Below are 26,043 nucleotides of genomic sequence, written 5' to 3'. Positions count from 1 at the left end.
CATTGAAACAAACAAGACTGCTTGCACCATGACTAAATCCACCGCATGATACTAAACATGATAACAAGGTTGTCGGAACTTACGGAGGTCGACGGATCGATGATTCCTCTCGAAGAACTCGACGACACGACAAGAGGACTCGAAAGTTGGCACGGGGCCGGTTGTATTGATTTGGTTGTGAACCCTTCTTACAATGGTCGAGGGTCAACATTTATACCCTAGACAAAATGTGAGTCCTAAAGGACTACGATTTACAAAGGAACTTCTAAACAAACTTGGAAACTTACGATTCCTTATCCTAAACTTATAGATTCCTTTATTAATACAACTCTCATCTTTCCGATCGGTCTTGCCTGCCATCTTCTGTTTTCCCGAATGGAGTTACCGCCTTCCAGAATAACCGACCGCACAAGCATTTAGCCGACCGCTTGCGTTGTTTGCCGAACACCCTTCTTCCCGCATGTGGGTCTACCTGTCATCTTCCAGAATCGACCAAAATCCAGTGTTAACACATGCCCCCTCAATTTCGGGATAAAAGTTGTTTTATTCTGAAATTGACCACAAGCTCTTTCATCCTCCTAGGTCATCACCGTTCAAAACCGCAGCCGCTGCCCAAAAATTCAAGCTTTCAGCGCAACCTCGGACCTCCTTCCAATCTTCAATGGTGACCCAGGACGAAATTCCAGAGGTAAACTTCATTTATATTCGGCAACTTTCATCTCATCCTTCCGCTCCTCTTTTGATTTACTCCCCTCTGATTTCAATCATCTTCTAAAGGAGTACAAGAGCCAGATTTTGATCCCTTATGCTGCCAACCCCGACTCCTATTTCCTCGGCCCAATGGGAAATCCTGACCCTTCTGAAATCATTGAGAAGGAAACCCAAAGAATTCCTTTCAAGTCTGGGATTACCTCACCAAACCGATGGCCAAACACATTCAAGAATTGGCACGGGCGCGGGCGCGGGCGCACGCGGGCACGAGGGCGGGGCTCGCCGCCGGCGGCGATTCGCCGGCGAGGGCGCGACAGCGGTGGGGGTGGGCGCGGCAGCGGCTAGGGTGGGCACGGGGGAGCGGGTGTGGCTGGGGACGTGAGGGTTGGGTCATGCGGAGTTGGGGTGGGCTTTTAGGGCAATTTTTTTTTGAAAATCAACTTTGCCGTGTGCCCCCAGGGCCAGCACTCGGCAAAGCCCACTTGTGGTGTTGGATGCCAAAAACCCAGACATCTCCACATGTGGTGTCGTGTGATCACATGTGGAGATGTCTGGGTTTTTGGCATCTGACGTCACAACTTGCTCGAAACCTCCTCAATTTTTTACCACAGCCTTCACATGCGATAACACGACGCCTCGACAAGTTTCGTGATTTTCGGACTTCGTTTGCATTTTATATAATTTAAAATCACATTTCTGGCAAGTACCTCGACATGTTACGTCAACGAGATGCTCGAGATTTCATGTGAGTTCCTGGATACGGCCTAAACATACCCTAAATATCATGAGTATCAATTTTTGGATGACCAAAGTCCATTATTCCATGTACCTGCAGTTCAAATTTGAAATATCCCGAAAAATTCGACGAAACGAAATAAACTAATGAAATATATCAAAAAAAAGTCAAAATTGCCCCAAATTTTAAAATAGAGTTTGAAATACTATCACAAGGCCCCAGAAAAAAATTTGGGCCCAAAATAAAAAAAAATATTTTGCCGAGTGCCATGGGGGGCACTCGGCAAAGTGGGCTTTGCCGAGTGCCGGCCCAGGGGGCACTCGGCAAAGTTGATTTTCAAAAATAAAAAAAAATTGCCGAGTCCCTGGGCGCTGGCACTCGGCAAAATAAGTTTTAAAAATTTTAAAAAAAATTTGCCGAGTGCCCAAGGCTTACACTCGGCAAATTATATTTTTAAAAAATAAAAAAAAATTGCCGAGTGCCAGCCGTTAGGCACTCGGCAAAATCTGACGGCAGGTGGCCGCCGTCACGGGCCGGCCAACTTTTGCCGAGTGGGATCTTTGCCGAGTGCCGCGGCACTCGGCAAAGCCCAGTTTTGCCGAGAGCCAGGATTTACCGAGTGCCTAGCACTCGGCAAAGCCACCTTTGCCGAGTGCTTTATTTTGCCGAGTGCGGCACTCGACAAAATATTGCTTTGCCGAGTGCCCCGATAAAAAGCACTCTGCAAAGTCTCAGACACTCAGCAAAGTCCAGTTTTCCAGTGGTGAATGAACTGACTACCAACATTCGAGAAATAACTCCTCCAACCCAGGAATTACTTAGCCACCCTTTGGAACAGGAAAAACTTTCTTGTTTCATACGTTCTTCCCATCACTATTATAGATCTCTAAATCACTGCCGGTTCAAAAAGCCCATCAGTGTCGGTTTTTAAACAGGCACATCCTCATCACTGCTGGTTCTAAAAAACTGACAGTGATATGGTTTTCAGAAAATCCAAAAACAGGCTGAAAAAATAGGAAAAATAACTTTTTTATGTTCAACACCTAACCACTCCATCTGTAAGACATTTGTGTCCATTTGGTATATTTGTTCTTCTTATTTTATGTCACTCTGGTTTCAGAATGAATATTTGGGATCCAAAATGAATTCAAATTAAAATGTTGTCAACTACAAAGTTTTATAACTTTTCAAGATCCACAACTTTGGTATTGGTCATTTTCTCCATCCGAGGTCATTTGAAGAATTTGAATTCCAAATGCGAAAAAATTCAACCATAATTTTCCTTAGATAGATGATTTCAAATGAAAAAGTTATCAACTATAAAGTTGCATAGCTTTTCAAGATCTACAACTTCTGTTTTTGGCATTTCTCCATCTGAGGTCTTTTGAAAATTTTAAATTTTGAATTTAAGAAATCAAACGTAATTTTCGTGAGATAGATGATTTCAAATAAAAATATTGTCAACTACAAAGTTGCATAACTTTTCGAGATCTACAATTTTTGTTTTGGTGCTTCTCCATCCAAGATCCTTAAATACCACTACACACTCACTTATGACTATGGAACATATGGCTTTAATTGGTGTTAACTTCTATGAAATCTTGCAAATCAAATAGAGGGACATCATAATGACTTCAAATAAAAAAGTTGTAAACTATAAAGTTGCATAACTTTTTGAGATCTACAACTCTTGTTTTGGGCGCTTTTAAATCCGAGATCCTTAACTACCACTGCACACTCACTGATAACTATAGAGCATATGTACTCCTTTGGTACTAACTTTATAAAATCTTATGGTGTATATTTGGACATCCAAACCATCTCCAATCAAAAAAGTTTCAACTACAAAATTATAGCCCACGTCGAGTACTACAAATTTGACATAAAGTTCATCTTCATCGGACAACATATAAGAATGTTATAAAGTTTTCTTGCAGCATATCACTGTCTGTTTTAGCCAAAAACCGACAGTGATGACCCAATATCACTACCGGTTCATGGATAAAACCGACAGTGATTATGGGGTGTCTAATATAATGATTTTGATTTGGTGTCATAAATCTTGGCTCTCATCCACTGAAAATCATGTTAGTGACGGTGGACTTAACAAAACCAACCCTAAGAATAGATTTCTAAGGGTGGTTGTCTCTTAACAGAAACGCTCCTGAAAATCACTTCTCTTTAAAATCGATGGCATAGTAACGGGTTTTGAGAACCAGCACTAAGATTGCTGTTGACCATGAACAAAAATTATTTCTATAGTAGTGATAATATACTACAGATGTAGCCTGTCACAATATGTGAATATAATATGCCTGTTGTATAGTTGACAACGAACCAGTATAACGTAGTTAAGCACAGCGCGAGTTCCGTCTGCACGGGTCTTTTTATTCAGTGCTAGTTCCATATACGCACCGCCTGTGCAAACAAATGCCAAGCACAGAGAGAGAGTAGGGTTGTGTTTGTCCGAATTTATAAAAAAAAGCAACGATATTTCTGACACAAAATCATAGTATAAAAAATATTCTATATGGTGTGTCTGGTATATTGGCTTTGATTTGGTGTCATAAATCTTGGCTCTCATTGCTATATGTTTGGTCAGACTTAAAAAGGTTTGACTTAAGAAAACTAGGATTTAATTTATTCAGGACAGAGCAAGTAATTAACATAAGTACATAACATTATTAGTCGAGATTAATTAGCTGGCGGAAACATGCCTCTCGTTGACAACGAATCAGCATAACGTAGTTAAACACCCCATGAGTTCCATCGGTATTAGTTTTTGTACTCAACATATCTGATTGTATTTTACCAAGAGCATGTGAAAAGTTGATATGTAAGAACCAAAGTTGAAGAACTCGCGCATCAGTTTTTAGCTCACTTGTTGTATCTTGGGAGAGAGAGGATGGTGCGCATGTACCTTGATCTTGGTGATGGTGCCTTGCGATCTATGGAGAAGCGTGACATGTAATGTTGTTTAGCCTTCACTTCACGCTGTTGCTTATTTATTTTCGTCCACCTCTTCTTGGTTCTTCTTGAGATAATAATGAAATTGAAAGGCCATCTGATCCTCAACCGGCCGATAGCTTCTCAAAAGCTAGCCTTGTGATGTTTTTAGGATCAATATCATAAGTATCCGGTATTTTATCGACCATAGTAGCCGATTTATCGCTCCCTAGAGGAGCCATCACTTAAAAATGTATTGACGCTAAAACGTGCATCAACATGAGCATGATGTCCGATTATATTGCAGCTCTCAAATTAAAGGCGCGCCTCGCAGCGCCTCTACGAAAACCAGCAAAGCCGCCGGCTTCAAAAAATAGCCTAATAAGTAACTGGTTTTGGTAGGCTCATCTATATACTCTTATATAGCTAAACCCCGCTAGATGATTTTTCTCTTCATGTAAGGTCTCCACATCATTCCCCCACTAAGTGGCCCCACTAGATGTTCTATCACTTCATGCAAGGTGTCCATGTCATTCCCCACTAAGTCAATGTCATCTTTTATTAATTACAAAAACTGTCTACGTGTTGACAGAATATCGTCGGCAGTCCACCGAGAGGTATCCCGCGATGGTAGATTTGTCGGTGGAGGTGCGCGCAATCAGGAACCGGATGGTGACACAAGGCGCAGAGACAACGATTTAGACAGGTTCGGGCCGTCTGATCGACGTAATACCCTGCGTCCTGTGTCTTTGGTGTATTGTATTGATCTGTATGTTGATATGGATCGTATGTATCTTGTCCGCTAGGGGACCCCTACCTCTCCTTATATACTCTGGAGGAAGCAGGGTTACAAGGAAATTAGCATATTTGGTACTATACAATGTCTTATGGTGCACGCCGAGCAACGCCGTGCACGCTTTGATCTTGTGGGCTGGGCCACCTCTGATGGTGCGGCCCATGTCTTGGTGCCATACCCCCACACTACGTCATCTATATCATGGGTAATTCTTTGAATCATTAATCTATTAACATACAAGTCATCTACATATACTATTTATTTTATCACCTATTCCTTTATAATGTAACCAAATATTCTATTGGTTTTTCTTCTATTAGCTTACCGATTTTTACCAAATCTGATAAAATAAAATAACATTCAAGTCAAATTCATATATACATATATACAATATACAAAATATCATATAGAAATGCTATATATATAATATATATTTATTTTTAAGAAAATCTCGCGGCAACGCACGGGTATGCTTCTAGTTAAGATTACAGAGGGCTCCGCTGAGAGGGAACCTGTTGGGCATATTCCGTGGATAATATATGTATCATCTCTTAGTTTTCTCAACGAGTGGCCACATTAATGGAATACATGCTGGCATGTAAATTAAAGGAGATGATCTGCGCGCTATGTGTGGTTCAGTATCCTAATATTTTCCTCTTATAAAGCTAAATCCTACTAGATAATTTTTTTCTTCATGTAAGGTGTCCATGTCATTCCCCACTAAGTGACCCCACTAGATGTTCTATCACTTCATGTAAGATGTCCACATCATTCCCCACTAAGTCCATGTCATCCTTTATTATAATTATAAAAATTGTCTACGTCATCTCTGTCATGTGTAATACTTTGAATCTTTAATTTATTAAAATACAAGTCTCTACATACGCTATTTGTTTCATCACCTATTCCTGATCTATAATGTAACCAAATATTTTATTGGTTTTTCTTCTATTGGCTTACTGATTTTTACCAAATATGATACAATAAAATAACATTCAAGTCAATATATATATATATATATATATATATATATATATATATATATATATATATATATATAATATACAGAATATCATATACCAATGCTATGTATATAATAGATTTATTTTTAAGAAAATCCCACGGCAACCGGGGTATGCTTCTAGTTAAGATTATAGAGGGTTGGCTGTGAGGGAACCTGTTGGGCATATCCCGTGGATAATATATATATCATCTCTTGGTTTTCTCAACCAGTGGCCACATTAATTGAATACATTTTGGCATGTAAATTAAAGGAGATGATCTGCGCGCTAAGCGAGGTTCAGTATCCTAATATTTTCTTGTCATCATACAATTAACTAATATAACATTAATTGTTAGTCTACATTAGCTAGCTGGTCAAAATTCTCCTCTCGTTGACAACGAATCAGTGAATAATGTAGTTATAAACACGCCATGAGGAGTTGCATCCGTATTAGTTTTTTTTTTCTAATCTTATTAATTCCATGCATCTCCTACCTACAGCTACATGAGATGCATCGTCGGTGTCATGGTTCGGAGCCGGCCTGCCCCTGCCTAAATTATCTCGTTGGAGATGGACAATAATTTAGATTTTGACATTAAGAGGTTATTCGAAATTATCATTCATGGGTTACTTATGTAGTTTTGGGTAGCTTTGGAAAAGCCGGTGTTATGATGTTTCAAGGATCATGCTCGGATGCAACAGTAGGGTATATTTCAAGAGAATTAAACGTGCATGGAGAGGCTCATGCATGGACGATCGATTATCTCTCAATAGCAAACAGGGACGGACCTACAGGGTATGCAGGGTGGGCCACCGCATACCCTGGGGTCCGCCAGTCATAGAGATAGGTAGAAATTTTCAATGTAAAAAAAATTGCATAAGAATTTTTTTTGGTTTACCGAATTGCATAAGAATTTTTTTTTGCTGCGCATACCCAAAGGTAAAAACTAGGTCCGTCACTGATAACAAATAGTAAGAACGATCACGTGTAGATGTAGCTTTGCCGTTTGATGCAGCAGCGTGGATCGGAAGACATGCATGTACATTAGATGCAAGAGTGCGCTCCGGTCCATGCCGAGATCCGTAGTTGACGCGGAGGAAACATACATGTGTACGCATACCAGAGAATGCTTGGTAAATATAGATTTTTTTTTAATATGGATTAAGTAATTTATCTAGCGAAGGTTGACTTGCTTTTAAGGGAGATCAAAATTTGACGTTTTGATCCATATATTGCTTGGATGGATGAACGGAAAACACCAATGTGTAGAGCGTCGAATGCTCCTCATTTGACTACTCATACGTTTTATTCGGTGTTCAGGTTGTGAAATAATAGCTACTGAAAGAATTTACAAAGGAAAGGAAAAGAAATGCTACAGTAACCGCACGCTGTTTGGAGTCCGACTACTGATCCTTTCCGTGTGGCCGGCATCGTGAGCATTATTTTTTTCACTTCCTTCTCCCCCACCGTGACCTATCAGCTGGCCGACATTGATAGTGCCTTCCAGCACATCACTGTTGGTTTTTGACTAAAACCGATAGTGATAGGTCCAACCAATACTGATATTCGGATCTTTATTGTTGGTTTTATCCAAGAACCGGCAGTTATATTGGGTCATCACTGTTGTTTTTTTGCTAAAACCGACACTGATACAATCACTGTCGGTTCGTGGCTTTGAACCGTCAGTGATACACTACAAAAAGACTTAATAACTTTCTCATACGATGTCCGATGAAGATAAATTTTATATCAAAATTGTAGTACTCGACGAGACCTACATCGTTGTAGTTAAAATTTTTTGGATGTCCAAATGTACACCACAAAAATTTGTAGAGTTAATACCGAAGGAGTCTATATGCTCCATAGTTATAGGTGAGTGTGCGGTGGTAGTTAAGGCTCTCAGGATGGAGAAGCGCCCATAGCAAAAGTTGTAGATATCAAAAAGTTATGCAACTTTGTAGTTGCCAACATTTTAATTTGAAATCATCTATCTAACGAAAATTACGTTTGATTTCTAAAATTTAAAATTTGAATTTTTCAAGCGACCTCGGATGGAGAGAAACGTCCAAAACAAAAGTTGTAGATCTCGAAAAGTTATGCAACTTGGAAAAAACGAATGGTGATGACAGAAGAAAGTGTTGACTTTTTTGCATGGCAATTTGTACTTCTGCCTTGGCGAAAGTACACACTGTTATTATTTTTAAGCCAGAAAGGTTACTTGTCGTGAAACAGAATGCTAGTCTGCCAGACGAGCATGCGTGACCCATTCCCATTAACACAGTCCATCTTTAATGCTTGATATGGGCCTGAGGCTGGAGCCGGAGCACCGATCGTGGTCCAACTTCCATTTTCTGGAAACAAATCTTCCGAGTAACTCATCATCCAGCCCCGTCCCTCTCAAGGCCCAACCAAATTCAATAAAAGCAGCCCCTCCAACGTTTCTCCTGGGCTGCCCGAGTAAGCGAGTCACAACAGGGGAAGGTGTTCTTTGCTGGCCAGCGGGGCTACTTCCGCGTAGGCGCTTGGGCGACTCCGTGTCCATCTCCTCTTGGATCACAAATTAAACCAAGGCAAGAATCCTCAACGATTATCCATTCCCGTCAGGTTAGGTTTGAACCGGGCTTTGATTTTGGGTATCTTGGTCATCGTTTATCCAAATTGTAGGGTTATGGATAAAAAAAACTGTATTTATTCCACTAATTGTGCCTTATTATTCCACCGACGACTCTACAAATGACTGTACAACATGTATTTGTTCGTTTGCTTCGGATAAAATATCTATTCCACCGGTTGACTGTACTTCGTTATTCCATATACATAATCATGGATTGTAAAGTACAACCATCTTTTGTATGGTAGTCTGAGTAAAGTACATGAGCGGTCTTTGTTTGGCCCCGAAAGATGCTTCATGTCGGCCTCGTCCACCCCCAGCCTTCCCGCAGCCTCGTCCTTGACCTTGCCGCCGCCGGAGCTGCTGGCTGAATGCCAGGCGAGCAGCAATGACGACGGCAGCAGGGCCATCTCGCCCCTTCTCCCAACAGTCCTCTTCATCCCTCTCCTCTCTCTTGCTCCAGGATCATCATTCGACCGGTGTCTAGATCTGCACAACTGGCGGCTAGAGCTGCGCAAGTGTGGCCAGATCTGCGCTCCCCATTTTTTATTTTTTTTATTAACACAGGCAGGCAATTGTCTGCCTCTGTAGAGTTTGGTTTACGCAGGCGATTCGACGCAGACTGACCGTTTGCCCGCCTCCAAAAGTGCTTTTTGATCGCTTAGGGTAAAAATATTGCCGCAGTGGTTGCCGACAACTAGGTCCGCACGAGGGTGGCCGAATCTGTGTTTCCACCAAAGATTTGCAGGGCTGGGACCAGAGCCGTGTGAGGGGCGGTTGGGACCTAGTGCAATTCGGACTGCATCTGCGGCTGCTCCAGCGGCCGTTTGGGCGCGAGACCATCCCGACGGCATTGTAGGTGTGCCGGGCTACAACGGCCCGGGTGCTCAGATTTGCATTCGTTGGGAATGGATTTGTGCGCTCCACGTTTGGGCTGGCCGTCGACTTCCGAGGTCGTTATGGTGCGCGGCGCTATGTGGTGTTGGCCCTTCCTCTGGGCGGCAACCGTCACCGACATCAACTCTCTCAGACGAGCAAACCTCTAAGAGGGGTGCCCGGAGCAGATAACTAACGGCGGCGGCTGGTGCCTCAGGCTGGCCCTGGGGGGTGGGTTCACTACTGGAAACAAAGCATTTGCCGAGTGCAAACTACTTTACCAAGTGTCAAAAATCAGGCACTCGACAAAGACCTTATTTGCCGAGTGTTGCACTCGGCAAAGAATTGCACTCGGCAAAAAAGGGCACTCGGCAAAGGACTTCTTTGCCGAGTGCCAGGCTCTCGGCAAAAGCGCGGCACTCGGCATAGGCTGCCACGCGTAACGGTGTTCGGCCACGTCCTTCTTTGCCGAGTGCCTGCTGCTAGGCACTCGGCAAAGATTTTTTTTTTGAAAAATACTTTGCCGAGTGCCCCTGATACGGCGCTTGGCAAAGATTCAATTTTTTTTAAATGCCTTTGCCGAGTGCCCCTGTAAAGGCACTCAGCAAACAGGAAATTTTTTAAAAAAAATCAAAAATCCTCTTTGCCGAGTGCCCCTGTGAAGGCACTCGGCAAAGACCCCCTTTGCCGAGTGCCATGCCCCGGCACTCGGCAAAGTTTTTTTTTGTTTTTGGCCTCCAAATTTTTTGTGCAGCCCTTTTAAAGTACCAAGAACTCGTTAGAATTTGGGGATTTTTTGTGGCTTTTTGATATATTTAGTTACTTTATTTCGTTTACTTGAATTTTTTTGAAAAATATAAATTTGAACTGCACGTGGTACGAATAATTGAATTTAATGATTCAAAAAGTGATAGTCATGTTACTGTATATAGTGTGAGGCCGTATCCAGGAATGGACCCGAAATTTCAGACATCTTGTTCACGAAACATGACCGCGAACTTGCGTGCGAAGTGTTTTTAAATTCTATAAAAAGCAAACGAAGTCCGAAAATCATGAAACTTATTGAGATGTCGTGATATCATATGTGGAGGCTATGATAAAAATTTCAGAAGATTTCGTGCACGTTGTCACATACGATGCTTGCAAACCGAAGAATCTTCAAAGAAATTTCATGATTTTGTGAAGAGGCCGACGAGGTGGTAAGCATCGTACGTGACAACTTGCGCGAAACCTTCTCAAATTTTTATCACAGCCTCCACATATGATATCATGACATATTGACAAGATTCATGATTTTCGGACTTCGTTTGCTTTTTATAGAATTTAAAAACAACTCGACCGCAGGTTCGTGGTCGTGTTTCATGAACAAGATGTTCGAAATTGGTGGTCTGTTCCTGGATATAGCCTCACATTATACTAAATAACATGAATATCGTTTTTCCATTCATTTTTTTTCATTATTCGAATGACTAGCAGTTATAATTTGAATTATACAAGAAAATTCAATTAAAAAAATAAATTAAAAAAATATAGAAAAAGTCCGAGAAATATGCCACATTGGAACATAGAGTACCAGGTATTGTATGAGGACTGCAGAAAAAGTTTGGAGGTAAAAAGTGAAAAAAATATGGTTTGTCGAGTGTCAAAAAAATGACACTCGACAAAGGAGCCTCTTTGCCGAGTGTCAGGATAAGACACTCGGCAAAGGAGTTCTGCAAAATTTAAAAAACAACTCTCTTTGCCGAGTGCCAGGCCAGGTGGCACTCGACAAAGAATTAAAAAAAATTAAAAAAAACCCTTTGTCGAGTGTCAGATCGGGACACTCGGCAAAGGATTTTTTTTAAAAAAAAACCTTCTTTGCCGAGTGCCAGGCTAGGTGCCAGATCGGGGGCACTCGGCAAAGGGGATTTAACCCCGCCGCCTGGGCCGGCCCACGCACCCCGCACACACGCCCACGCCACCCGGCCGCCCGCGCGCTCTTCGCCACCGTCTGATCCGCCGACGCGGCCGCGGTCCGCGCGCTCCAGGCCAACGCCGAGGCGTCGGGCACCTCCCTGGCCACGCTCGCCGCCGCGCAGACGGATGCCAGGGAGACCGCGCTGTACGTCGCCGCGGAGGCCGGCAGCGAGGAGGTCGTGCGCCTCCTCCTCCCGCTCCATGACTTCGAGGCCGCCACCGTCCGCTCATGCCTCGACCTTGACGCCTTCCATGTCGCCGCCAAGCAGGGCCACACCGGTGAGCTCCCCTTCTGTTGGTGTTGTGGGAGCGGATTGAAGAAGGCCAGGGTGTAGTCGAACAGTTGGGAGTATATATATACTATAGGTCATCAGCGGGGATTCATTTGCCTTCTATGGGCGGGAGTGCGGGACTGGTAGGACTCTTTGCTGTCTTCAGGTGAATAGGTGATACTTGATAGGCTTGACCCTTTGCACCATTCAGCTGGTCTTGGCTGGGATTTGACATCCGGAGCTTCGAAGTTCAAGCTGTTGGCAGTGATTGGGCGGGCTGTAGATGGAAATTTTCATGTTCTGCACTTCCATTGACAAAGGGGAAGTAGAAATTTTTGCGGGTGATCCCCAATCTACTGACGGTTCAACTGTTTCTGGCTGTTTTAAGCTGATTCACTGTCAGCTACTACTTCAAATTCACTGCTGATGAGGCTGCTACCGTAACACTTTAGCAATAGCAAGAAATCCTATGCACTTCCCTCGTGGTAAATAGACTGATAGTATAGTAATACATGTTGTTGTCATGATAAAATGCTAACTATGCTGCATAGGCTAGTACTGATAATTTAATATGAAACTTAATACTATTCAAATCTTCATAGTATATGCATCACGAGTTACACAAGTCAATGATGCATTGTATTTTCATGTATCATGAGCAGTATCATATGAAATGTAGCCAGTCTGTTCTTTTTTCCCTATCCTTGATCAAAGTAACTTATAGGTGATCTGAAAATTGGCAACAGGGGTTGTGAAAGAGTTCTTGGGGCGGTGGCCCGGGCTTTGCTCAGTTTGTGACTCTTCCAACACTAGTCCTCTCTACTCTGCTGCTGTCAGGGATCACTTGGATGTGGTAAATGCTATACTGGACACTGATGATAGCTGCATAAGGATTGTGCGGAAAAATGGGAAGACATCCCTACATACTGCTGCAAGAATTGGATACCATCGTATTGTCAAAGCACTCATTTAGAGGGATCCAGGAATCGTTCCGATCAAGGATAGGAAGGGACAAACTGCGCTTCACATGGCTGTGAAGGGCAAAAATACAGATGTAGTGGAAGAGTTACTGATGGCTGATGTTTCCATTCTCAATGTGCGCGACAAGAAAGGAAATACTGCCTTGCAGATAGCTACACGGAAATGGAGGCCCCAGGTATGGTTCTTTCCAAGGGTCTTCTACAAGTAGTTTGCTATTTTAGTTTTAGCTGACTATGACCTGCATTGAGAGCTATAGCACTGTTATATCTGTAAGGCGTGGTTTTAGTGTGTAACCAATTTGTTATTTGTTTGCCCTCACTTTTGGAAAGTTTGCCCCCCTTGAGCTGCTACTTCATCACCACACTGTTGTTTGCTCGTTGGCGTGTACAGTATAGAGTATACTGTCTAGTTGCAAGTTGCAACTCCAATTCTTATCGGTAGAGTTTGTGGCAGCATTAATGTAAAAACTTCAAAGGTTATATCTTGTTGTGAATATTTGGAGCCTAAGACTTGTATGAGATGAGGTGCACACATTAATTTTAAATAAGCATCTGAAGATCAGGACTATTAACATGATGTGCATGCTGGGTGATAGGACTTCTGATCTGGTTATATCTTTGAGACACTACCGGAAACACCTAAGTTGCCGAGTGTCCCCACCTTTGCCGAGTGTTATGACCAAGACACTCGGCAAAGAAACACAATTTGCCGAGTGTTATTACCAAGAAACTCGGCGAAAAGCTATTTTTAAAAAAAACCAAATACTGTTTGAAAAATATTTACCGAGTGTCTTACAGTGCCACACTCGGCATATGTTTATTAGTTGCCGAGAGCAACACTCGGCGAAAAGGATTTTTAAAAAACCCAAATACTGTTTGAAAAATATTTGCCGAGTATCTTACAGTGCGACACTCGGCATATGTTTATCATTTGCCGAGCGCAGCACTCGGCGAAAAGGAATTCTAAAAACCAAAAAATATTTTTAAAAAACTAGTTGCCAAGTGCCTTGCCGTTTGACACTCGGCGAAGTAACTGTTAACGGCGGGTCCGGCGTTACGACCGTTTACTTTCGCCGAGAGCTAAACTGCACACGGCAAAATGTTTGCCGAGTGCCCGATAAATGGCACTCGGCAAAGTTGGCTTTGCCGGTACTATTTATGGCGAGTGCTATTCGCCGAGTGTGGCACTCGGCGAACAATTTGCCGAGTGTTTTACGTAGTTTGCCGAGTGTTTCGGGCACTCGGCAAACTCAAGGAGTCCGGTAGTGAGAGGATACCAGTACATGGAGATATGCAGAGGGTAACCCGAGATCAATCATATTATGCATCTGTTAAACACAACATACCAAATGTAAGCATAATATTTTTATTGAGTAATATATGAATTAAGAGCCTTTAGAATGCCATGCTCAGTTTTTAGGGGTGGAGCCAGAAACTCGATTTTGAGGATCCAACAATAGTAATTTTTTTCAAGTTTTGTTCGAATTTTGCAGTACTTTTTTTTTCTTCAAAATTTCTCAATGTGAAAAACATGTCGTACATAAGCAATGGTGGTTTCTTAGTGGAGCAGAGCATCTATAGAAAGTGCAACCATATATCTAAGAATGCATAACCATCTTATATTGAGCACTATAAAGACATTAGTTGCTGCTGCTGTTAACTGTCTGCCACTAGTCTTACTAAGTCATTGCGAAGGCGCAGGAATGTATCTGGATGCTAATATTATGGTATCACTATAGTGGAAGTTTAGTGACTTCTCGACACACTATTCTAGCAGTTCAGCCCACTCCACATAATATTATAAAAATGAACCTTGAGTATTAAAGGAAGACCCGAAATAGGCATCCACAAACTTGCAGAATGATGGGTTGCTTTTCTATTTAATGGAGTATTTAAGTTTTAACTCTTTATGGAAGCTAGACTAAATACTCCGTATAATCTAATGATGAGACATAAATTAGCGTTCTAAAAATTCTTTGCCGAGTACCATGGTCATGATACTCAGCAAAGAATTTAAAAAAAAAATCAAACTTTGCCGAGTGCCGGCAAGAGGGCACTCGGCAAAGAATTTTTTTTTAAAAAAAAATCAAACTTTGTCGAGTGCCGGCCAGAGGGCACTCGGCAAAGAATTTTTTTTTAAAAAAAATTCAAACTTTGCCGAGCGCCGGACAGGCGGCACTCGGCAAAGAATTTTTAGAAAAAAAAATAAAACATCTTTGCCGAGGACCGGATAGAGGGCACTCGGCAAAGAATTTTTTTTTAAAAAAAAATAAAAAATCTTTGCCGAGTGTCTGCAGGGTTGGCACTCGGCAAAGCGACCGTTAACGGGGCCGGCGCCGTGACGGTCGCTTTTCTTTGCCGAGTGCCCCCGGGGCTCTCGGCAAAGCCAGTGCTGAGTGCCCGATAAAAGATACTCGGCAAAGAGGGCTTTCACTACTACACAAACTTTAATGGAGGCGGGCGTTTTTGATTTTCCGCGGCGGGCAAAGCCGTCCGCCGCGGCCTAGAGGCCACGGTAAATCGTGGCTTAACCGCGGCGGGCGGCTTTGCCCGCCGCAGTTAACCGATTTACCACGGCGGGCGGTGTAACGTGCCCGCCGCGGTAAACATACTTTTACCACGGCGGTCACGTTGAACCGCCCGCCGCGGTAAATTATTTTACCGCGGCGGACACGGTACAGAGCCCGCCGCGGTTATGTTCGTTAGCCGTGGCGGGCATTATTATTTGCCCGCCTTGGTAAATTATTTCCTGAATTAAAAAAAATACAGCAGCCATATAATTAAATTCAAATTCAAATTCAAATCACATCCAGATTTCACAAATTAAACTTAAAAAGTATGCAGGCATTACACATGAGATAATATACATATATACATTCACTTAGTCGTTCTTGTCATCGTTAATTCATTACATTTACATATTAAAGTCGTTATACATGCCCTAAGGAGTAATCTTGCGGACGCATCATCGTGGGCCATTTCCTCAGCCTCTCGTACTCCGATAAAATCGCTAGCTGGCTGTTCTCATTGAAGAACGTGCTCCCTTCAAGCACGCATTTGTCTAAGACAAACTTACATATGTCCGCCTTTGTCTGCTTGAAGGAGTGTTGGGTGCTCTGCACGTCTCTCCACCAGTTCAATCCATTCTTGAGCACCCTCCAACTGCTGCTGTACTGCTTGCACTCCCTCAGGTACTCACAGACGTAGAAGCCACAGGTTTGTGATCCTACCGGTTGTTTGGCACACTGCATGATCGATACACAAGCATTAGAATACAGGCATTAGAACGCTTATGAACAGAACGCACAATTAAACCTTTCAAATACTTACCGGAAAGTTGCGTCTGATTTTGATGCGGTTCTTATGCTTAGCCTTAAAATTCTCTGTTCTTCGATCATAGCATTCAGGATCCTTCATGTACTCCTTATAAGCGCTATATGAAATGTACTAGTATTAGGCAGGGCATTAGAACGCATATGAGAAGACAGTTCAGTCACTTACACTCTGAGGCAATCTTCAAAGGCCTTGTACCCTTTTAAGTTTGGCATTCTCAACGAATCAAATACGCAGGCCCTGCCATCCTGAGGGTAGATAATAAATGCAACCCAGTGACCCTCGAGGCCTTGGCTGCGCCATTGAAACAAAATACAGGTTACAATGAGAAATAATAATACTAGCTAGCTACCCACTTATCTCTACAGGCATGTCTTCGACTTACCCAAAGTGGTAGGCAGCTACGATACACCCATTTCTCCTGATCTTCTTCATTGCTCCTAGTATGTACCTTGAAATGTTCAACTTCTCATTGTCCATCAGTTTCTTCCTGTGCGCCTCTCTCTGTCGCTTGGTCAAGTCTTTCATGGTTGGATGATTGTCATCTAGGTGGTAACCAATGATGACTCTTTGAGCAATATGCATTGGAGATAGATAGATAACATCAAGTTTTAGTTCCTTGGATATATAGGCCATCAACCTGCAAGGACAAGCCATCGTGGCATATATAAGTAGTCTTGACCGATTCAAAGGCAGGTGATATGTGAAACTCGTAATTCATCACTTACATAGAGAACAAGGTGACTTGGGCGATGTCAAGGTCTTGTTCCCGTAGTAGTCTGTACATGTCGTGGAAGTCCACGTGGAGTTCTACATCGTTGCCGGGCAAGTGGAAGTACTCCGCCACAACCTTGACTAGAAAACCATGTAGGCCAGCTTTTGCCGCTTCCATGTACCAGAGATGAAACCTCCTTGTCTCCCACCTTTCCTCGTCGACGAGCTGGGCCTTGGTTATCATGAACTTCCCATGCTCGTAATGGCCGGGGCAGTCATCCGATTCAGGAAATAGATGGAAAGGTGATCTCGGCCTGGGATAGAAATGTTAGTACCATATGATGGCAAAGAAAAGTTATTAGCAAATTATGCTCGCCGCTACCATACCTTTCGAACTCAAGTGAGTATGTGAGATGCCCTTGGTCGCCTTTAGTCTTCGCCGGCGGTGGAGGACAGTGGCTTGTGCTCGCAATGGCAGCAGGCGGTGTCTTTGCCCCTGGTTCCTCCGTGCCTCCCGGTCCTTTGCTTGTGCCCTTAGACGGACTATCGGGAGGTGGAGGTGGACTTGTTGTTGGAGGAGGAGAACGAGGGTGAGGGCTTGTGCCTCGGGGTGACTTCCTTCCCTTGTCATCCCCGCCATTGCCTTCGTCATCGCCGTCGCCGTGATCCGGATCATCGGGGGGACAAGATCCGGCAACGGATGGTTGTGATGCTGGTGTCGCCATCGGCGTAGAAGTCGGCGTTGAGAGAATGATCTCTATGTCGTCCTTGTTCCACAGGACTTCGGAACCAATGGCAGCTCCAAGGATCATTACCCCTTGTGCAGTTGGATATTCCATTTCAAATTCTTCGTATTGGGTCGCATACCATGTAAGTATCATGGCAGCATAGTTGGCAGGGATCTGGTCTTGGTTGAAATCTTTGATATCCTCTTTGGGGTGCATGTAACCCTCACCCACGGTCAACTTTTTCGCCCTGCCGAACAGGATGTTGAGGTTGACGCGCATGGGTTGCCGGATGTCGTCGACGGGGTGCCTTGGGCGATCCTCGATCATCGGCAGTGGCTACCCTTGTGGAACTTGTGGCACGGCCACGCCTGCCTGGCGAAGCATCTGTGACCTCATCGACACCATATCTGGGTCATTGCTCGTGAAGGCTTCTTTTATGGACCGACTGATCATTTCGGCCACACCTTGATCATAGCCCTTCTGAAAGATGCCCTCCTTGTACCTCTGCCTTGACCAGTATGTGGCAGCATCGGATTGCCATGACTCCACTGAGTTCCAGCTCATCTTCGACGACATGCCACGGACGCGGCCACGGTGCTCGGGGGTTCCCAGCGCCAGGGTCAGCAAGTCCTGGCCCCTGCGAACCTCGAAGCTGTCCTTGGATTTAGCGGCCTGGATGAGAGCCCTCTCCACCTCCTCGAACTTCGGCTCATTGAACTTGCTCGCGCCCTCCTTGAGCTTCTTTGGCTTGCGGGCATAAATGAAGTCCTTAGCCCTCAAGTCTACACCGTCGTACGGATCGGGAAGCCCGGCGGCAGCTCTAGCCCTTTCTTCCTCCCGCCACTGGGGCCTCTTACCAGCAAACCCAGTCATGCCCAAGTGGTGGGGGTGCAGGTTCTTCTTCGCGAGTGCGCTGAACTTGGCGCTCTTTGCCTTTGCTTCTTCTGTTGTTCTTTGTTTGCAGAACTCTTCCCAGTGATGTTCCTTCACCATAGTGTATTTGACACAGGGTGACTTGCCTAGCTTCAAGTAGTACCTGGTCAGCATGGACTTGAAGTTTCTAAAGGCTCTTCCTGCCACGTGCATGACCCACTCCCTGCACTTGTCTAGATCGGCGTCCTCGGGATAATGGAAGCTCCTCGTCACCTCACCCCAGATATGTGTCTTGTAGTCGACCGGGACATTGTTCCACTCCGCCCAAGTGATCTCCACCTTGTCCTTGACTATACATGCCACCTGGTTGCTGAACTTGGCAAGGACCGTGGGTGGCGACAACGGGTTTCCCTCTGGTCCCACCTCATGGATCACATGGACTTCGCTGTGGATTTCCCTCCGGTGCCTCCTATGTTCCCCCCTTCTCAGCTTTGTCCTCTGACCACTAGACTTGCCTGAAGTGGTTGGAGATGGAGCGGGGGGTTCTTTGTCACTGACTTCTTCCTCCTCGAAATTCAATTCTCGAGGCACCACCGGCATCTGTTCAGGGTTTGGAGACCGCGCACTTTCAACTTCGTCGTCCCTCGGTTGGTAGGTCGGATCATCATCGTCCTCTGTACGACGTTTCTTTGTTGGCCTAGGGGTCACGGACACTTGGCTCTCGAGGCTAGTTGATGATGATGCACTAGGGGTAGGGTCGCGCCATTCGCTTATCGGTTCCTCCGCCATTGGAAAGCTACAATGAATACATATTTCAGTTGTATAGACACAGTTATAGAGTAGTAAAGTAGAGTAGTACTAGAGTAGTAAAGTAGTAGTAGTTGGCTCAGATTTGCCCCATTGTCATCACATCGCTTTTAAACTGGTTGCTTGTATCTGGTATACAAGCCATCCTAGTTTAGCGGGGGCACTCGATCATCATCGCCGCTGCCTCAGCATAAAAGGGTTCACATCATTGCATATGCCACTGCCTCAGCAATAAGTTTAAAAGTTCATCATTGCATATGCCAAAAAAGGAAGCAGCCCCATTAAATAAAAACCTTTCACAAATCAAAAACAGGAGCAGCAGTAGTAGAATAGTAGTATAGGAGGGAGTAGAGGAGTAGAGGAGGAGGGAGTAGTAGTAGGCAGTAGTAGTATACTAGTAGTAGTATACTACTAGAAAGTAGTAGGCAGTAGTAGTAGTATACTAGTAGTAGTACAGGAGGAAGTAGAGGTAGGCAGTAGTAGTAGTATATACTAGTAGTAAAGGAGGGAGTGACCAATTCATCTCAAAATTCTCACAAATTATATCAAATTTGGCAAAATTGCAGCAGAGTGACCAATTCATCTCAAAATTCTCACAAATTTAGCTCAGAATTAGTTTAAAGGCAAGGTGCATCATAGGCAGTGGCATATGCTCAGAATTTTGTCATAAATTTCTTTGGCATCATAGGCAGCAAAAAGAATTGAATTCAAATGCTACGGTTCACCAAAAGCATCATAGATCAGTAGTATAGCAGTTCAAAATTCACCAAGTGTAGTACTGCTTTGTTCAGTTGAATTCAGAGTAGCAGCAGCAGTAGTAAGACAACAGTGGTAGAGAGAAATAGGTAATACAAGTACCATTTTGCATCAAGTAGTAGAGTACCAGTAAGGGGATAAGTAGTAGCTAGCCATCTCAAAAAACTTTCACAAATCAAAAAATTTGCATCAAGCTATAGAGTGTAGGCAGTAGATAGTAGAGTGTAGGTAGTAGAGTGCAGGCAGTGGATTAATGGGCATAATGGCAATTGGCAACGCCAAACTGCCAATGACAAGCAAGAGAGGCAAATGCCAAAAAAGTAACAATATTTTGCAGAGAGCATGGAAAAGTAAGGAATTACCACCCCTAATCAAAGCGTTCACAAGGAGGCTCATCAGAAGAGCACTTGCCACTGCTGAAAGAGCATCAAGGTATAGCATTCACATTGACAAACATTGTGCAGCTTGTGGTGCAGTGGAGGACGATGCCCATCTATTCTTTCACTGTCATCTACCCCGGGCGGTTTGGTTCTCCACTGATCCCCCTCTACGCACCAACAACCTTCCTCATGAGGATGATGGAGTGCAACTGATCCTTCAGGCTCTTATCTCCAGCTCTACCTCTAATGTTTTTTGGCAGTAATAGATTGGCAGTAATAGATGGAGTGCAACTAAGTTTGGAGGTGATTATTCAACTGAAAAGATTCTAGAGGGCCAAAGCAACAAAACTGATTTTTACTTGATACGATTCATATCTAGTACAACTACAAACAGTTGGAATTGGAAATTAAGGAGTAAGACAGGAGAGAAATGTACCAAATTGTAGGTTGTAGCTGTACCAGAGCAGACGAATAGGAGTGCAACCTTGAAGGCCCGACCGCAGGAACGGAGCTCCGGCCACCAGCCTGCGCCCTACAAGCCGTGGGTGGTGGCGCAAGACAGCCGGGGCCCGGGGGCGGTGCAGCACGCCGCCGCTGCTCTGCCTACACCTTTCCAGCGGTGATGCCGGCCAGGCTACGTGAGCATGGTCGTGGGCGAGAAGGGAGCACTCGAGATGGTGGTGGTGGTAGGATCCAGTCACTGCGAGCGGAGTCGTGGTGGCAGCGTCGGCAGTAGCCGAGTCGAGAGACTCGAGAGCAGGTGCTAGGGTTCCTGTGACGGGGCGCCGGAGGAGCACGGGGGCGGGGCGCGGGCAAGGGAGAGGAGGACAGGGGCGCGGACCGGGCACGGGGAGGAGAACGGGGGCGGGGGTCGGTGCGCGGAGGAGCTCAATCGGCGGTGGAGCCCAGCGGCGGCGGCGTGAGATTTTGGCAGCCCTTCGGGGTAAAACTGAACCGCGCGAAAGACCGCCGAGATGTTGAGGGTGGGGACGGCTTATATAGGTTGCGATTAACCGCGGCGGGCAACGTAAAAGCCCGCCGCGGGAAATGTTTACCACGGCGGGCGCTGTTATATGCCCGCCGCGGTAAAGATCATCAGTTCAGAATTCATTAGCTATTTTAAGTCTCATGAAGATGAAACTAGTCTATACTAACATAATTCATTAGCTAATAATTCATTAGCTATATTCATTAGTCTATACTTTTGAGGTCCCTTGGCTTTTTATTACTTGACTTTTGTAGCACACTTAAGAATCTTATCCTCTTTTATAGAGTATGCATATAGAGTATCTGGGATTGTTACATATAGAGTCTCTAGGATACATTATTATATATATGTCTCTGGGATACGTATAGAGTCCACTACATTATTACATATATATATATGTCTCTGGGATACATAAATCATTTTGGTGCAGGTGCTTTCACCGTCCTCTTCTCACCATCGGGGCGGGCCCATGGCATCATCCTGGACTTGTTGAATCGGTCCTCGACGGCCTTGATCTTCTTTGGGTGATCGGTAAAAAGCTCGAGCTCTGCGTAGTTGTTGTATTGTTCGGGACTCTGCACCCCATCAGCTCCCACAATCCGCTGCTTTCCGGACACAACCACATGCCTTTTTGGGTCCTCTACATATATATAGTAGGCCACTTGTGCGACATTGGTTGCTAGTACCCATGGGTCATCTTTGTAGCCGATACTTTTGAGGTCCATGGTGGTTAGCCCATAACTGTCCACTGCAACCGCATTCGGTTTGACCCACTGGCAATGGAAGACGGTTATGCGTAGGTTCTGGCCGTAGTCAAGTTCCCATATTTCTTCAACTTGCCCATAGTATTGCCTCCTCTGGCCCGTGTACTCTTCTTCGCCCTCGTATCGAACACCGCAGTTCTGTGCCGAGCTCTTCTTGTCCTTGTCTTTCGTGTGGAACCTGTAGCCCTGGACGTCATACCCTTGCCACGTGGTGATTTGGCTGGATGGGCCTAACACAAGCCTCTTAACGGTCTCCGTATCTTCATCAGGGCATCCTTCAAGGGGTATGTGTTGCTCTTTGAGCCAGTCTACGAAATTGCTCTTGTGATGGTTTTGGACCCATGCCTCCGTGCGTTGTCCATCATTAGCGGCGCGGATCTCTTCTAGGTTCTTTTCAATATATTTCTCCATGCTCACTAACTGATGAAGGATGCTGTAATGAGCTTCTTGCACCATTCGGTTTGGCACATCGGTGCGCACTTTTTGGCCTGTGCACCCCATTCCTGAGGTTTTGCCTTCGTGGTGATGGACAGGCAACCCAATCACCCTCCCATCTCTTATGTACCTCATACACCAGTTCACGGCCTCCTCCGTTGTGTATGCCTCGATCATAGAGCCCTCCGGGTAAGCGCGGTTATGGACGTATCTGTTGAGGGTGGACATGAACCGCTTGTACGTCCACATCTGGTGTAGGTACACGGGGCCTAGTTGATGGATCTGATCGACCATATGCATCATTAGGTGTGGCATAATATCAAAGTAAGATGGTGGAAAGCACATCTCGAGCTGGCAAAGGGTCTCCGCGATGAACTCCTTCAGGGCATGCAGCTTAGCCTTATCAATGACCTTCTGAGTGATGCGATTAAAGAAGTATGACATCCGTGTGATGACCATCTTCACGTACTCTGGACGGATAGCCCTAATCGCAATTGGTAGGAACACCGTCAGCATGACGTGGCAGTCGTGTGAGTTGTAGCCGGTCATTATGAGGTCTTTCATGGAGACTAGGCTCTTGATGTTGGAAGAGAAACCAGTTGGCACCTTGATACCCCTAAGCAACTTAAGAAAAGCCGTCCTCTCGTCTTGCGTTAGGTTGCAGGCCACACCCGGGATATCGACTTTACCATTCTGAGGCGGTCCCGGGTGAAGGTCCGGCCTGATGCCCAGATTGACAAGATCCGTCCGTGACTTAATACCATCCTTTGTCTTGCCCTTGATGTCCAGCAGGACACCAATCGTGCTTTCGAAGACATTTTTCTCCAGGTGCATGCAGTCGATGGCATGGGGTGTATTCAGTGTTTTCCAATACGACAGGTACTTGAAGAAAATTGACATCTTCTTGAAAGGAACGGCGGCGGGGACTTCCTCCGTCTGGTCCCGCTTTCGCTTCCTTGTCTGCTTGGGCCCCTCTTTAGGCGGCTTCTTCTTCTTTCCAAACTCCACCTGATCCATGTCCTTGACCATCTCATACACCTTTGTTCCCCATCTAGTCTGCGTCATTTGATCACGCTGCGGCTCGTCTTGATTGTCAAAGTATTTGTTCATAATACTTCTTCTATACCTATGATTTTTGGTGAGGAACCGTCTGTGCCTCGTGTACACCATCTTATTGGATCCCTTAAGGTAAGTGTAGCAGGTCTCGTCGATACAAATTACGCAGCCGGTCTTCCCTTTGATCTGCCCCGATAGTGAGAAGAGACCGGGGTAATCGGTGATGGTGACAAAGATGATTGCTTTTAGTGTGAACTTCTCCTTGCGGGATGCATCCACCATCTGGACCCCAACATCAAATAGTATCTTCATTTCCTCCATGAACGGCTCCAGGAACACATCTATATCGTTGCCGGGCTGCTTCGGTCCGGAGATAAGCATAGTCAGCATAAGGTACCTACGCTTCTGACATAGATGGGGAGGTAGGTTGTACATGGTGAGCATGACGGGCCAAGTGTTGTGCGAGCTGCTAAGCTCACCGAACGGGTTCATCCCGTCGGTACTTAGTGCGAACCTAACATGCCTGGGCTCCTTGCCAAACTCCGGGTAGGCCTCGTCGAAATCCTTCCACTGCTTGCCATCGGATGGGTGCCGTAGCTTGCCATCGTCGTTCAAGCGGTCAGCAGATGCATGCCAGGACATGAGCTTGGCATCGTCCGGGTTCCCGAATATTGCACGCAGGCGATCGGTCACGGGCAGGTACCACACCGACAGTGCTGGACTTTTCCTGTGCGTGTAACCCTCTTCTTCATCGTCCTGCTGAGCCAAGATCTGTTTGGCCACACTGCTCTTCTTTGCCCCCTTCTTGTTCTTCTTCCGACCACCCCGCAAGCCTCCCTCGTCTTCTGCATCCACGCGACAACCAGCATTTTTCTTGTACCGACTAAAGTCGCAGTGCGGACAACTCGTCAAATTCTCATACTCATTGCCCCGATACAGGATGCAGTGGTTAGGGCATGCATCAAACTTTCTAAGCTTCATCGCCACTGGCCGGATCAGCTTCTTGGCCCGATAAGTATTGGCGGGCACCTTGTTAGCCATTGGGTACATGGTGGCAAGGTAGCTTAACAACTCATTGAAGCTAGTGTCAGACCAACCATGACGAGCCTTCAACATCAACATATGGAGGTTAAAACGGAGCACCGTGCAGTCCTTTGGACAATCGCCGCCGTCCTTATAGAGAGGATCAACTGCCGCCTGTTTCAACTCTCTGAAATTCTCCAACCACTTTGGGAAACCCAACACAACGTCGTCTTCATCGAAGTGTTTGACTAGATCTTCAACAAGCTGCACATCCTCGGGTTGGCTCATAGTATCCTGACCATCAACACCGTCGCCGGCTTCGTCGGCCATGTCTTGCATTACATCATCCACCGTGATGTTATCACGACAACTGTTGTCACTGTCGGCTGGCGCAGCTGCTGCGGAAGGATCTTTATTCACCGGTGGTGCTGTCATCGTCGGCGTCGAAGAGGTAACTCCAGATGCAGCGCCACTCGCACCAACTCTTTCACCGTGAAATGTCCAGACTGTGTAGCCCTCGATGAAACCATACATGATCAAATGAGTTTGCACCTCGCTGTCTCGGTGGGCTTTCAGGTTCTTGCAACGAGAACATGGACATATGGTTGTCATCCGCTTCAGTCTCTCACGGTGAGCTTTACCAGCCGCAATAAACTTCCTTAATTCAAAGAGGTACCGCGGATCATTCACTCTATCGATCCGGTACATCCATTCCGATCTATCCATCGTATCTGCGAACATTATCCATCACAATCAACATTAAATAAAGAAGAATTAGGAGAAATTGATGATTTTTACGTCCAAAATCATGAAAAAGAGAGGAAATGACGATGTGAAAGATGAAGCATGCATCTATGATGAATCTAAAGTTAAAGAAATACATGACATCATTTTTTCCATTAAAATTGATCTAGATCTAGATCTAGATCTAAAGAGAACTCTAGGTGATGGAAATAAAGAGAGAGGATGGAAGGAGAGAGGGAGAGCCTTTATGAACCTCTTATGATGTCCTCCTCCCTCAAATCCAAGCCCTTCAACTCAAATCAAAAGTTTCCTCAAATTTTAGGGCAAAGCCTCCCCCCATGAGTTTTGAGAGAGGAAGACCCGTGGAGAAGAAGAAGGGTCTGAGGTCTGTATATGTACAGGCTTTACCGCGGCGGGCAATATAAAACGCCCGCCTCGGTAAATCAAGTCTTTACCGCGGCGGGCAGTTTAAAGCGCCCGCTATGGTAAACCGTATTAACCGCGGCGGGCTATTCATACCGCCCGCTGCGGTAAATAACGATTTTCTGTGGCGG

The 26,043-nt window shown here is 45.1% G+C and overlaps 1 pseudogene; it reads left to right on the top strand.

Annotated features, from left to right (window-relative positions):
• Window positions 1-9,101: 9,101 nt before the first annotated feature.
• LOC136543069 (ankyrin repeat-containing protein At2g01680-like) lies at window positions 9,102-13,402 on the top strand (annotated as a pseudogene).
• The last annotated feature ends 12,641 nt before the right edge of the window (window positions 13,403-26,043 follow it).

Source organism: Miscanthus floridulus, chromosome 3, assembly GCF_019320115.1.
Source record: "Miscanthus floridulus cultivar M001 chromosome 3, ASM1932011v1, whole genome shotgun sequence".
NCBI lineage: Eukaryota > Viridiplantae > Streptophyta > Magnoliopsida > Poales > Poaceae > Miscanthus > Miscanthus floridulus.
The sequence above is the reverse complement of the archived record's forward strand: the minus strand, read 5'-3'. Positions and strand labels throughout refer to the sequence as shown.